Source organism: Rhinopithecus roxellana, chromosome 8 (genome assembly GCF_007565055.1).
Source record: "Rhinopithecus roxellana isolate Shanxi Qingling chromosome 8, ASM756505v1, whole genome shotgun sequence".
Lineage (NCBI taxonomy): Eukaryota > Metazoa > Chordata > Mammalia > Primates > Cercopithecidae > Rhinopithecus > Rhinopithecus roxellana.
In genome coordinates this window covers 77,149,005-77,161,301 of record NC_044556.1, presented here as the reverse complement: position 1 = coordinate 77,161,301, position 12,297 = coordinate 77,149,005, and positions in this window count along the sequence as shown.

Here is a 12,297-nt window from a genome sequence, read left to right as displayed (position 1 = left end):
AAAGTGCTGGGATTACAGGTGTGAACCACTGAGCCTGGCCCTGTCTTATTACTTTGTAGGAGTTCTTCATGAATATCAGACATGAGTCCTTTGTTGGTTATAGGTATTGCAAATATTTCTATAGTAAATAAATATAAAAGCCCTTGGTTTTGGTGTCTTCTGAAGTGTCAGGGCCACTGGAACAAGAATATAATCTCTATATCTATTTTGATCACTAGTGTAAACCCAGCTCCTGGCACATAGTAGGTACTTAATAAATACGTTGAATGAATGATGGATGAGGTGGATAAGACTGATGTAGTACTTTGCTCTATGTTGTGCTGATCCTTAGAGTCAAACACCAAGAGGACCTGGGGGAAGCCGATTTCCTCTGGCTTAGCCAGCTGTGACCTTGGGAAGAGGAAGACATCCTGGCCCTTCTCTACTGAAAGAGCAGAAATAGCTACAGTCTGTGAAATGACGAGCACAGATGTAGGGAGCAGAGGTCACAGATGAAAAGACAGGAACTATCAGCAAGTAGCAGGCCAGCCAGATACTTCAGAAGGAGAGACTCAGTTGGGGGTGTCAGAAAGATAGTGAGGGTCTCTAAGCATCGCTGTGGACCTTTGTATGACAGGAACCTCCAAAGGTCGTGTGGACTCTCTCTTGCCTCAAGACATGCCCAATCTTAGAGCTGGTTAGCCAAGTGAGCTCTTCCACACCTAGAAACACATTTCTTTCTCCAAAGGAGGTCCCCTGAAACTTTGGTTGGAGGGTCTTATTCCTATCCCCCATTGGGCAACTCTTTTTTCAAAATCAGCTTAACTTCCTCATGGCCTGTAATGTCCATCCTGCATATGGAAGACCACTGAGTCAGCCTCTTCTCCATGCACTGTTTTCATAGGCCTGTTGCATTCTATAGCGTTTTTCTCTTGCTGTGTTTCTCTCCAGCATCCTTGACCAGGTCTGGTCAAGAGTCTCTCACTGATTCCTGTTACTCTGGGAGACAGAAATTTCCCCTTGCAGCACCCTAACAAACTCACAGCATCCCTTTCTCATGTCTTTCAGAATATAATGTGGCATTTACCTAGAAGCTAGTAGTAGCACCCCAAATTTTTATATAAACTGAGCTTGGGGATGCCATCTAGTTGGAGAGAGGCTGGGTGACTTGTCATGAAACAGCATTTGTATAACAAGCACAGTGATTTCACTTAGAATATGAGCATATGTTGGGTGTGGGGTGGGAAAGAGGGTTGTGGCAAAAGGAATTGTTGATCACTGGCAGGGGCCTGTGAAGGGGCCTGTGTGGGAAGGTCCTCTGTGGGGCAGCATTCTTCAGTCTTGCTTGGCACTTGTCCTAATATGTGGGTAATTTAGCCTCTATCCTGAGGTTCTCTTAGCCCCATGACCTTCCTTCTGGGCCAAGTACTGTCTACCAATGGCTTCTCCATAGACTACCTGAACACTCATCTTGAGACATCATAAAATTCCAGAGCCCCATAGATCCTGGACCCCCTAACCAGCATGGCTAGTCATAAGACTAGCCTGACATGGCTGGAAACTTTTCTGTGTTTTGTTCTGTGGGGGAGGGTGCCCCCTCCCATTTTTCCCCTTGCTGTGACCCCTCTGCTGCTCCCTCCCTCCCAGAGGTCAACTTCTTTCCTGCTGCCCAGAGCTGAGGTGACATCCCCTTCCGGCTTCATTCAGTTTTAGGAGGATGTAGTGATGGGGGTGGGATAGGGAAGTGTGGCCATCTGTGCTCAGCACTGTCATCATTCCCTTTGCTTCTCTAAAACTGAGCTCCCCTTCCCCAAAGCCCCCTGGATACCCACGCTGAGATTCCCTTAGGTAAGATGGTTCCAGGTGTTTTGGAGCTGCAGCTCTGAATTTACTGAGTATAGCTGGGAAGACTTGACAGCAAACAAAATGGTCTGGTGAACTATAACTGGGGATAGAAATGCAATCTTTGAGAGGCAGTGCTGCAGAGTGGAATATGCCAAAGCTTTGTAATCACATGGATTTGAATCCATGAATGGCTCAGCTATTCATTAGGTACGTGACCTTGGGCCATGTCTATCAAATGGAGACATAATTCCCTTTCTGCAACATATATTCCATGGTGAGCAGTTCTGTGCAAACCTACCCCCAAAGTCTGAGAAAGCTGAGAGGCCAAAGAGGCTGACAAATCTTGTTTCTTAGAAAGAAGCATTTAATAGGGACTTGTGAACAGAAGCCCTGTCTATATCTCGGGGAGCAGTGAGACCAGGGCTTGTATATCTTGTAAGGAAGGAATACCTATACCTTACAGGGAAGGAATGTGTAGAGAAAGGCGAGAATGCTATGTGAAGCTCCCTAAGGGCAGGATTTATGGTCAATTGTTTTAACCTAAGAGCAGGATTTATGGTAAGTACATGGTCCAACCAAGGAATAGTAGATAAAATATAAATCTTAGAGGCATTTCCGGAACTGGGGTTAATCAGAAGTCAACATGGTGGATTAGCATCCAGGATGGGGTTGCATTGGCCTTCACAGATGATGAGAGGATTAGGATAATATGGCATTTGGAACATTCCCTGCACGCAGTAGGACTGTTAAGATTTCATCAAAGAGAAAGAGCCATAAACAGGGATTAGGCATTTGGAACGGGCAGCTCAGGCTCTCTCTGGGCCTCACGTGAAATTTTAGACTTCCCAGAGTGTGAGGGCACGCCTACCTGGAAAGGGTCAATGATGGACAGTCTCTTACATAGATGCAGGTGGGAGCTAATAGGGGCAGCATCCCCACAGTGGGTCACAAGCCAAAGATGACCAAACTTTATCTTGCAAGAGCCAGGAAAAGACTGTATCCTTGTAATCCAGATTACCTAGTTTCAAACTGCCCTCTGTGTTTACTGCCTACTGCTCTACGATTATCCTCTAGACCAGGGTTTCCTAAACTGGCCTGGTCATAGGAATCACCTGTTGGGAACTTCTTTTAAAATATAGATTTCCAGGCCTCTTTCCTGGAAATTCTGTTTCCAAACGTCTGGTGCTGGGCCAGGAAACCTACCCTTTTAAATAAGTGCCCCAGGTGACTCCCATGATCCTACCGGGTTGGGAAGCATTGCCCCAGTCTGGTGGTTCTCAGTCTTGGCTGCATATTAGAATCTCCTGGGGAGCTTTAACAAAAATATACCTTTGTCACAGGAGGAAACACTGTGACAAAGGTATATTTTGTCACAGGAAGGCAAGGCTTAGGAAGTCTTCAAAGACATGGAGGTGCTTTGATTGACTCTGACTGTGTGGGTTTATATGCGAACTCATTTAATCCTAATAATTACCCTAGGAGGTAGGCTGTTGCAATATATCAGGTGGAAAATGAGGTCAGTGGGTTGGAGAATGGTAAATAGATTAAAAAGTTATTTAGGTTACTTGTTAGAGAATTGCAAATCAAAACCACAATGAGATACCCCTTCACATCCAGTAGGCTGGCCATAAAAATAAAAAAAAAAGAGAAAATAACAGAAAACGACAAGTGTTGGTGAGAGTGTGGAGAAATTGGAACCTTGTCCATTTGCTGGTGAGAATATAATGTGGTTCAGCTGCTAAAAGAAACAGTTTGATGTTTCTTCAGAAGGTTAAACACAGAATTACCACATCACTGAGCAATTTCACTCCTAAGTATATGCCTAAAAGAATTGGAAATGGGGAAGAATTATTCCAGTTAGAGAGAACAGAGTGAAATGGCAGGCAGGCAAGGGAGAATTTGGCATTTTCAAGGAACAGCAGGTTCTTCAACATGTGGTTGATGCATGTAGGGACGTGTAAAATGAAAGATGAAATGATAGGCTTTGGTGATATGTTACACAGCTGAAGTCTTCTTTAATATGAACTTATTGTTTTATGCTTGATCACAAAGTCCTTCAACACAGAGACTTTATATTTTAAATTTTATATTAATTTCTAAATGCCTTATATTTAAAAATTTCTGTGATGTTTGCTGACACCTTGTAATTTACACATCTGGGCCTTCTTTCTGTCAGACCCTTACGTATGGAGTCTCATTCACTTGTATAGTGTCCATTTATGGTGCTCTGTTGATGACGCCCAAATAGCTTTGTCTTAGACTTCTCTTCTGAGCTCTGAACTTGGATGTCTCAGCACTTCCAACTTGTGATATCCAAAATGTGCTAGTTATCTTCCAGATGTATATTTCTTACTCTGTCTTCTCCATCCCAAAAAAGAGGATTCCCCCTCTCATTTGTTTGTCAGCCATCTGGGAGTCATTCTTGACTCCTTCCTCTACTTCCCTGCCTCCTCGCCCACCACCCATCAATCACCACTTGCCGTGCATCGACTCTACCTCCTAAATAACTTTTTTTTGGATTTATTTATTTTTTGAGGTAAAATTCACATAACATAAATTTAAAATGTACAATTCATTGGTGTTTATTATATTCACAGTGTTGGACAACCATCACCTCTGCCTAGTTTTTTTTTTTTTTTTTTTTTTTTTTGAGACGGAGTCTCGCTCTGTCGCCCGGCCTGGAGTGCAGTGGCTGGATCTCAGCTCACTGCAAGCTCCACCTCCCGGGTTTACGCCATTCTCCTGCCTCAGCCTCCCGAGTAGCTGGGACTACAGGCGCCAGCCACCTCACCTGGCTAGCTTTTTGTATTTTTTAGTAGAGACGGGGTTTCACCGTGTTAGCCAGGATGGTCTCGAACTCCTGACCTCGTGATTCGCCCGTCTCGGCCTCCCAAAGTGCTGGGATTACAGGCTTGAGCCACCGCGCCCGGCCACCTCTGCCTAGTTTTAAGACATTTTCATCACCCCAAAAAGAAATCCTGTATCCATTAGCAGTCAGTACCCACTCTCCCCTTCCTTCCCCTCCCCTCCCTGATTAGTCAACCACTAGTCACTTTTCATCTCTATAGATTTCCCTATTTTGGATATGTCATATAAATGGAACCATGCAATATGTAACTTTCTGCAAATGGGTTTTTTACTTAACATAATTATGTTGTTGTTTTATTTTTTGCCCTCAAATATTCTATCCAAATGTTTTCAAGGTTCAACCACATTGTAGCATGGATCAATACTTCATTCCTTTTTATGGATAAATAATATTCCACTGTATGGATACAACATATTTTGTTTATCCATTCATCCATGGATGGACATTTGGGTTGTTTTCACCTTTTTTGATTGTGAATAGTCCTCTGTGAACATTCATATATAAGTTTCATTTGAATATCTTTTGTTTTAATTTCTTTTGAGTATATACTATTGCTGGGTGATATGGCAATTCTGTTTAACTTTTTATTTTATTTTATTTTAGAGACAGAGTTTCACTCTTGTTGCCCAAGCTGGGGTGCAATGGTATGATCTCAGCTCACTGCAACCTCTGCTTCCTGGGTTCAAGTAATTCTCCTGCCTCAGCCTCCTGAGTAGCTAGGATTACAGGCACGCACCACCATGTCTGGCTAATTTTTTGTATTTTTAGTGGAGACAGGGTTTCACCATGTTAGCTAGGCTGACCTCCAACTCCTGACCTCAGGTGATCTGCCTGCCTTGGCCTCCCAAAGTGCTGGTATTACAGGTGTGAGCCACTGTGCCTGGCCTTTTTTTTTTTTTTTTTTCTACCTAGGTTGGATTTGAACTCTTGAGCTCCAGCCATCCTGCCTCAGCCTCTCAAGTAGCCCGGACGACAGGTACACACCACTGTGCCCAGCCTATGTTTAACTTTTTGAAGAAACACTAAACTGCTTTCGATAGCTGCTGCACCATTTTACATTCCCACCAGCAAGGTACAAGGGTTCCAGTTTCTCCACATCCTCACCAACATTTATTATTTTGCATTTTTGGATTATGGCCAACCTAGTGGATATGAAGTGGTATCCCGTTGTGATTTTGATTTGCATTTCCCAAATGACTAACCTAAGTAACCTTCTAATTTGCCTACTTCATAGGGTAATTATTAGGATTAAATGATTATATATATGTACATATAACTTAGAACAGTGCCTGGCATATAATAAATAATGTATAAGTATTAAAAAGAAAGTAGAAAAAGGAACAAAAGAACAGAAGGAAAGAAGGACCTCTTAGCTATACTTCCTTTCCTATTGTCCTAAGTCAAAGCCCACAATTCCACTCCTAATTTACAAGGCCCCAACTGGACTCCTTTCTTTTCTTTTCTTTTCTTTTTTGGAGCCAGAGTTTTGCTCTCGTTGCCCAGGCTGGAGTACAGTGGCGCAATCTCGGCTCATCGCAACCTCCGACTCCTGGGTAAAAGTGATTCTCCTGCCTCAGCCTCCAGAGTAGCTGGGATTACAGGCATGCGCCACCATGACCGGTTAATTTTGTATGTTTAGTAGAGATGGGGTTTCTCCACGTTGTTCAGGCTGGTCATGAACTCCCAACCTCAGGTGATCCCCCGCCTTGTCCTCCCAAAGTGCTGGGATTACAGGCTTGAGCCACTGTGGCTGGCCAACTCCTTTCATTTCATGAAGGTTTCAGGTTCTCATTTGCCTTACTATTTTGCTTTTGCTTACAACTTTGCCTGTCTGGCACAGTTCTCTCCCTTGCCCCCCCAACTCTTTGCCTAGCTAACTCACTGTTTTTTTGTTTGTTTTGTTTTTAAATTTAAGAGCTTTTTTGAGGTATAATATGCAATAAACAGCACAGATTTAAGGTGTACAATTTGATGTTTTGACATATGTATACATCAGTGAAACATCACTACAATCAAGATAAAGAGTATATCCATAACCCCCTGCATTTCTTCCTGCTTCTTTTCATCTTTCTCTCTCAACCCATGCCTTGGGCCACCTGCCGTCTGTCACTACAGATGTTTTTCATTTCTAGAATTTCATATAAATGGAATCATGTAGTAGATATCTTTCTTTTGTCTGATTTCTCTCACTCAGCATACTTATTCTGAGATTTATCCATGTTATGTGTATCAACAGGTTGTTCCTTTCTGCTGTTGAGTAGTATTCCGTCATATAGATGCACCTGTTTGCTTATTCATTCATCTGTTGATGGACATTTTAGTGGTTTCCAGTTTGGGGCTATTACAAAGAAGGCTGCTATATGCAATGTGTGCAAGCCTTTTTAGGGGTATATATTTTCATTTCTTTTTGTTTTTCAACTTTTGTTTTAGATTCAGGGGGTACCTGTGCAGGTTTGTTACCTGGGTATACTGTGTGATGCTGACGTTTGAGGTATGAATGATCTTGTTACTCAGGTACTGAGCATAGTATTCAATAGTTAGTTTTTCAACCTTGTCCCCCTTTCCTTGCTCCCCCACAACAGTCCCCAGTGTCTATTGTTGCCATCTTTACGTCTGTGAGTACCCAAACTTATAAGTGAGCACATATGCTATTTTGTTTTCTGTTCCTGTGTTAACTTGCTTAAGACAATAGCCTCTGGCTGCATCCATGTTGCTACAAAGGACACGATTTTGTTCTTTTTTATGGCTGTATAGTATTACATGGTGTATATGTACATTTTCTTTATCCAAACCACCATTGATGGGCACCTAGGTTAATTCCATGTCTTTGCTATTGTGAATAGTGCTGTTACGAACATGTGAGTGTATGTGTCTTTTTGGCAGAATGATTTGTTTTCTTTTGGATGTATATCCAGTAGTGGGATTGCTGGGTCAAATGGTAGTTCTGTTTTAAGTTCTTTGATAAATCTCCAAACTGATTTCCACAGTGGCTGAACTAATTTACATTCCCACCAAGAATGTGTAAGTATTCCCTTCTCTGCAGCCTTGTCAACATCTGTTGTTTTTTGACTTTTTAATAACTTCCATTCTGATTGGTATGAGATGGTATCACACTGTGGTTTTGATCTGCATTTCTCTGATGATTAGTGATGTGGAGCATTTTTTTCATAAGTTTGTTGACTGCTTGTATATCCTGTTTTGAGGAGTGTCTGTTCATGTCTTTTGCCCATTTTTTAATGGGGTTATTTGTTTTTTGCTTATTCAATTGTTTCAGTTCCTTATAGATTCTGAATATTAGACTTTTGTTGGATGCAAAGTTTGCAAATATTTTTTCCCATTCTGTGCTTTGCCTAGCTAACTCTTACTCAACCTTGAAGTCTCAGCTTCAATCATGACTTCCTTACCAGAGGCCTTCCTGATTTTCCAGACCAGGCACCATGTGGTATGTAAAATAACACCTTACCTCTCAGACCCAGGCAAGAAAGACCCCTGCCCCGAACTTAATGCTATAGAAGGCATCATATAATATAACCACAAAGGAAATAAATCCATTAAAAACACAGAGGTGCCTCTGTCCCTTGGGATTCTGTGCTCAGCACTGGCACAGAACAACCAGTAACACTGAACACGCATCACTGAGTCTAATACAGTTCTGACTCCGGGGGTCAATTCTTTATATATCTTGCTCTGTCTTATTCATTTAAGTTGATAGATAAACATTGTATGTATTTATTGTGTACTTGACATTTTGAAATATGTATACATTAAAAATATGGAGTGCTTCACATATTTTTGTGCTATCCTTGTGTGGTTGTGTTGTTTTAATTGGAAATTTGTATTGTTCCAGTTTTAGTATATGTGCTACCTAAGCAAACACACTCTATGTCTTTTAAAAAAGAAAGGTAACTGTGTCTGGATGCCCTGAAGGTTTGTGGGTTGTATCAGTGTGAACTTTGGAGGCCACTGTGGTTTTGGAGTGTAGGCAGGAATTGAGCTGTCCAAGTGCTTAGCTAAGAGAAAAGAAAATTAACTTGTCAAATCCTTCCTCTTAGATAGCATGGCTGTAGTGGATTCCTTTTTTCTGAGACAGTCTCGCTCTATTGCCCAGCCTGGGGTGCAGTGGTGTGATCTCAGCACACTGCACACTGCACACTGCACACTGCTTGAACGTCTGCCTCCCCGGTGCACGCAATTCTCGTGCCTCAGCCTCCTGAGTAGCTGGGATTACAGGCGCATGCCACCACACCCAGCTAATTTTTGTATTTTTATTAGAGATGGGGTTTCACCATGTTGGTCAGGCTGGTCTCAAACTCCTGACTTCAAGTGATTCACCCACCTCAACCTCCCAAAGTGCTGGGATTACAAGCGTGAGTCACTGCGCCCTGCCTGTAGTGGATTTTTTTTTCTTTTTTTTCTGAGACAGAGTCTTGCTCTGTTGCCCAGTCTGGAGTACAGTGGTCATCTCGGCTCACTGCAACCTCTGCCTCCTGGGTTCAAGCGATTCTCCTGCCTCAGGCTCCCAAGTAGCTGGAATTAAAGGCGCCTGCTACCACGCCCAGCTAATTTTTGTATTTTTAGTAGAGACAGGGTCTTGCCATGTTGGTGAGGCTGGTCTCAAACTCTGACCTCAGGTCAGATCCACCTGCCTTGGCCTCCCAAAGTGCTAGGATTACAGGCATAAGCCACCGCGCTTGGCTGTGTAGTGAATTCTCGTATGACATATTATCTACCAGTAGTGCTGAGTGTCCATTTTCTTGCTCTGTTTTATGTTCCAATTTCTGGTTCTGGGGGTACCCATGAATTAGTGTAGTGTTTGCAACATTGCACGTTGGTGCTAAGAAACATTTTGTAGTAATAAATAATTTACATTATTCTTAAATTTTTATATTTGTACCTCTAGATACAACATGTTAAACATGATACTGATTCTTTTTCTTGACATTAGATGGACACTGAATGCTAGAATTGCAAGTAGGTTTGTTTTTATAAAATATTTAATTAGGCCAGGTGCAGTGGCTAAACCTGTAATCCCAGCACTTTGGAAGGCCTGAAGTAGGATGATCGCTTGAGCCCAGGAGTTTGAGACTAGTCTCAGCAACACAGTGAGACCCTATCTCTACAAAAAAATAGAAAAAAAAAAAAAAGCCAGGTGTGGTGACACGCACCAGTGGTCCTAGCTATTCAGGGGGCTGAAGTGGGAGGATCTCTTAAGCCTGGGAAGTTGAGGCTGCAGTGAGTCATGATCTTGCCACTGCACTCCATCCTGGGTGACAGAGCAAGACCCCCTCTCAAGAAACAACAACAACAACAAAAACCAACCCTCTTTGATTAGATTTGAATTTTCAAAAAAAATTAATGAAATGTTCAGCTCTCGAGTAAGAACTTTGTCTCCTATTATCTCCCTTGGATAAAAGGAATACCGGGTTTAGGATGGCCATGTTTTTAGCAACCCAGATTCACAATCAAAGGATTCCAGCCAAACTTTCTTTTCCCATTCTCTTTGCATATGAATATTTTGTCTTCCTTCTCACTTCAGGCAGTGAGGTGTAAAAAGCTTGAGCTAAGTCCTTGATAAGGGTGTAGGATGTACCTATGATTATCTGTTGGAGCTCTTTCATTGCGGGATTTGGAAAGTGGTAGATGGATGGGGATGGGGTGGTGGAAAGTCACCGATTTGTTGCCTTATTCCATCCAGAGTCTTTTCATTTGTTTTTTGAGCTGGTGGTCTCACCCTATCACTCAGGCTAGTCTTGAACTCCTGCCCTCAAGCGATCCTCCTGCCTCCACCTCCTAAAGTACTGGGATTACAGGCGAGAGCTACCGCGCCAAGCCCCAACCAGTCTCGAGGCTGCTGTTGTTCCAGCCAGGCTGGGGACTTTGAACTGCTCTCTTGAGAAGCCTTCAGGGACCACTGGGCTGTAATGCATGCGTTTGCAGAGCCAGGATTTGTAGCAGTTCCCTCTCATGGGCTTCCTACCCGCTCTGGGGCTTTTTTTTCTACAGCTGGAAGAGGGTAGTGAGACTAGAGGAGGGGAGGGTCTGCTGTTCACTCTTCTCCCAGTTGCTGTATGATCATTAGAGACCTGGTTGTTCCCAAACTCAGAGAAAAGGGAAAAGAGCTGAACCCAGAAGCTGGGGGTGGGGCTGGTAAGAAATGCTGGCAGACAGCGGGAGAGAGGTGTGAATAGGGAGAGTTCAGCCAGAGGAATACAGAGAGCTAGAGCTAAGAACCAAGTCCAACAGTAGAATAGCCTTTGTCCTTGACATCTCTCTGGGTCAGAATGAATGAGCCACATACCACAGGTTCTTGAGGCAGGCAGCACGGTGCAACTGAAGAAGTACTGGACTTGGGATTTTTGACCCGCATTTCAGTTCTGGGGCTGCCCCATAAGAACGCTGTCAAATGACTTCTCTGAGTCTCAGTTTCGGTACTTTTAGCACAGGCTTTGGATTCAGATAGACTCAGCTCCTGGCACCTGCATGACCTTGGACAAGTTATTTAACCTAAGAGTCTCAGTGGCCTCATCTGTAAAATGAACAGTAACACCTTAGAGTTGTTGTGATGAGTAAATAAGATAATTTTTGGGAAGTAGATTCTATTGGTTACATAGGATTGCAGAATAACAGTGAGTTTGGAGCCAGGTGACATAGACTTGAGCCAACTGCCTGCAGCTAGATGCATAGCCTCTCTGAGAACCAATTCTTCCCCTGTAAGGAGTAACAATGCCTTCTTCGCAGGGTTCTTGTGGGGCTCTGCTGAGATAAGATGTATGAAAGCACTCTGTACAGCTCTGTACAAATGTGAAGGATTATTTTTGTTCTTCAGCTCGCCCTCTAACAAAGGCTGAATAAGTACTGAATTGGCCAAAAAAGGGAGGGCAAAGGAAGGAATGTGAATCTTAGGGGGAGTAGCAAAAAAGCTGGAATAATCCCCACACTGTGTTTCCAACACTTTTCATGAAGCCCGAGCTCCAAGGAACAGTACACATCCAGGAGGGAGGTGAGAAACTGGGGGCTCGAGGGGGAAGGGGGTTATGAGGAGAGGGAGAAGGAGCCCACTGCTATCAAAGCCCAGGAGGACATGGAAGGTCCTTGCCTGGTGAGGAAAAGAAGAGGGTGTCCCTCGAGTCCCAGCTCCTGCTGTGTCTCCCTCTCAAGAGGATCACAGACTCTCTTGTCATCCAGAAAGCACAGCTTCCAGCTTTGAGCCAAGAAATGCTGCCTTCCAATGCCCCCCATCTGGCAGCTACTGAGCAGATTCAAACATGCTCAGGGTTGGAGCCCAGAGAAAAAAGATAGGAATTCTGCTGTCCCCAGTGGAGGCTAGTTTGTGCCTCCTCATACCCTACCAGACAGCGCAGAGACCCTCAAGCCAGCCTCCCCCTCCTCCTCCACCCTAATGCCCTCCACTTTCCCTTGATCTGCCTGAACCAGGACATGATGCCAGGGCCACGGCCCTGCTGGTCCTTAGCTCCGAGCGCCCTTCCCTTGGGAGCTTAGCCCATTGGATGTGCCAGGGAAATGTTTCCACAGATTAGTGCCTCCTGGGGTGAGACAGTAGCAGCAGGTGGCAGGAACAGGGCAGGGAGGGAACAAAGCCCAGG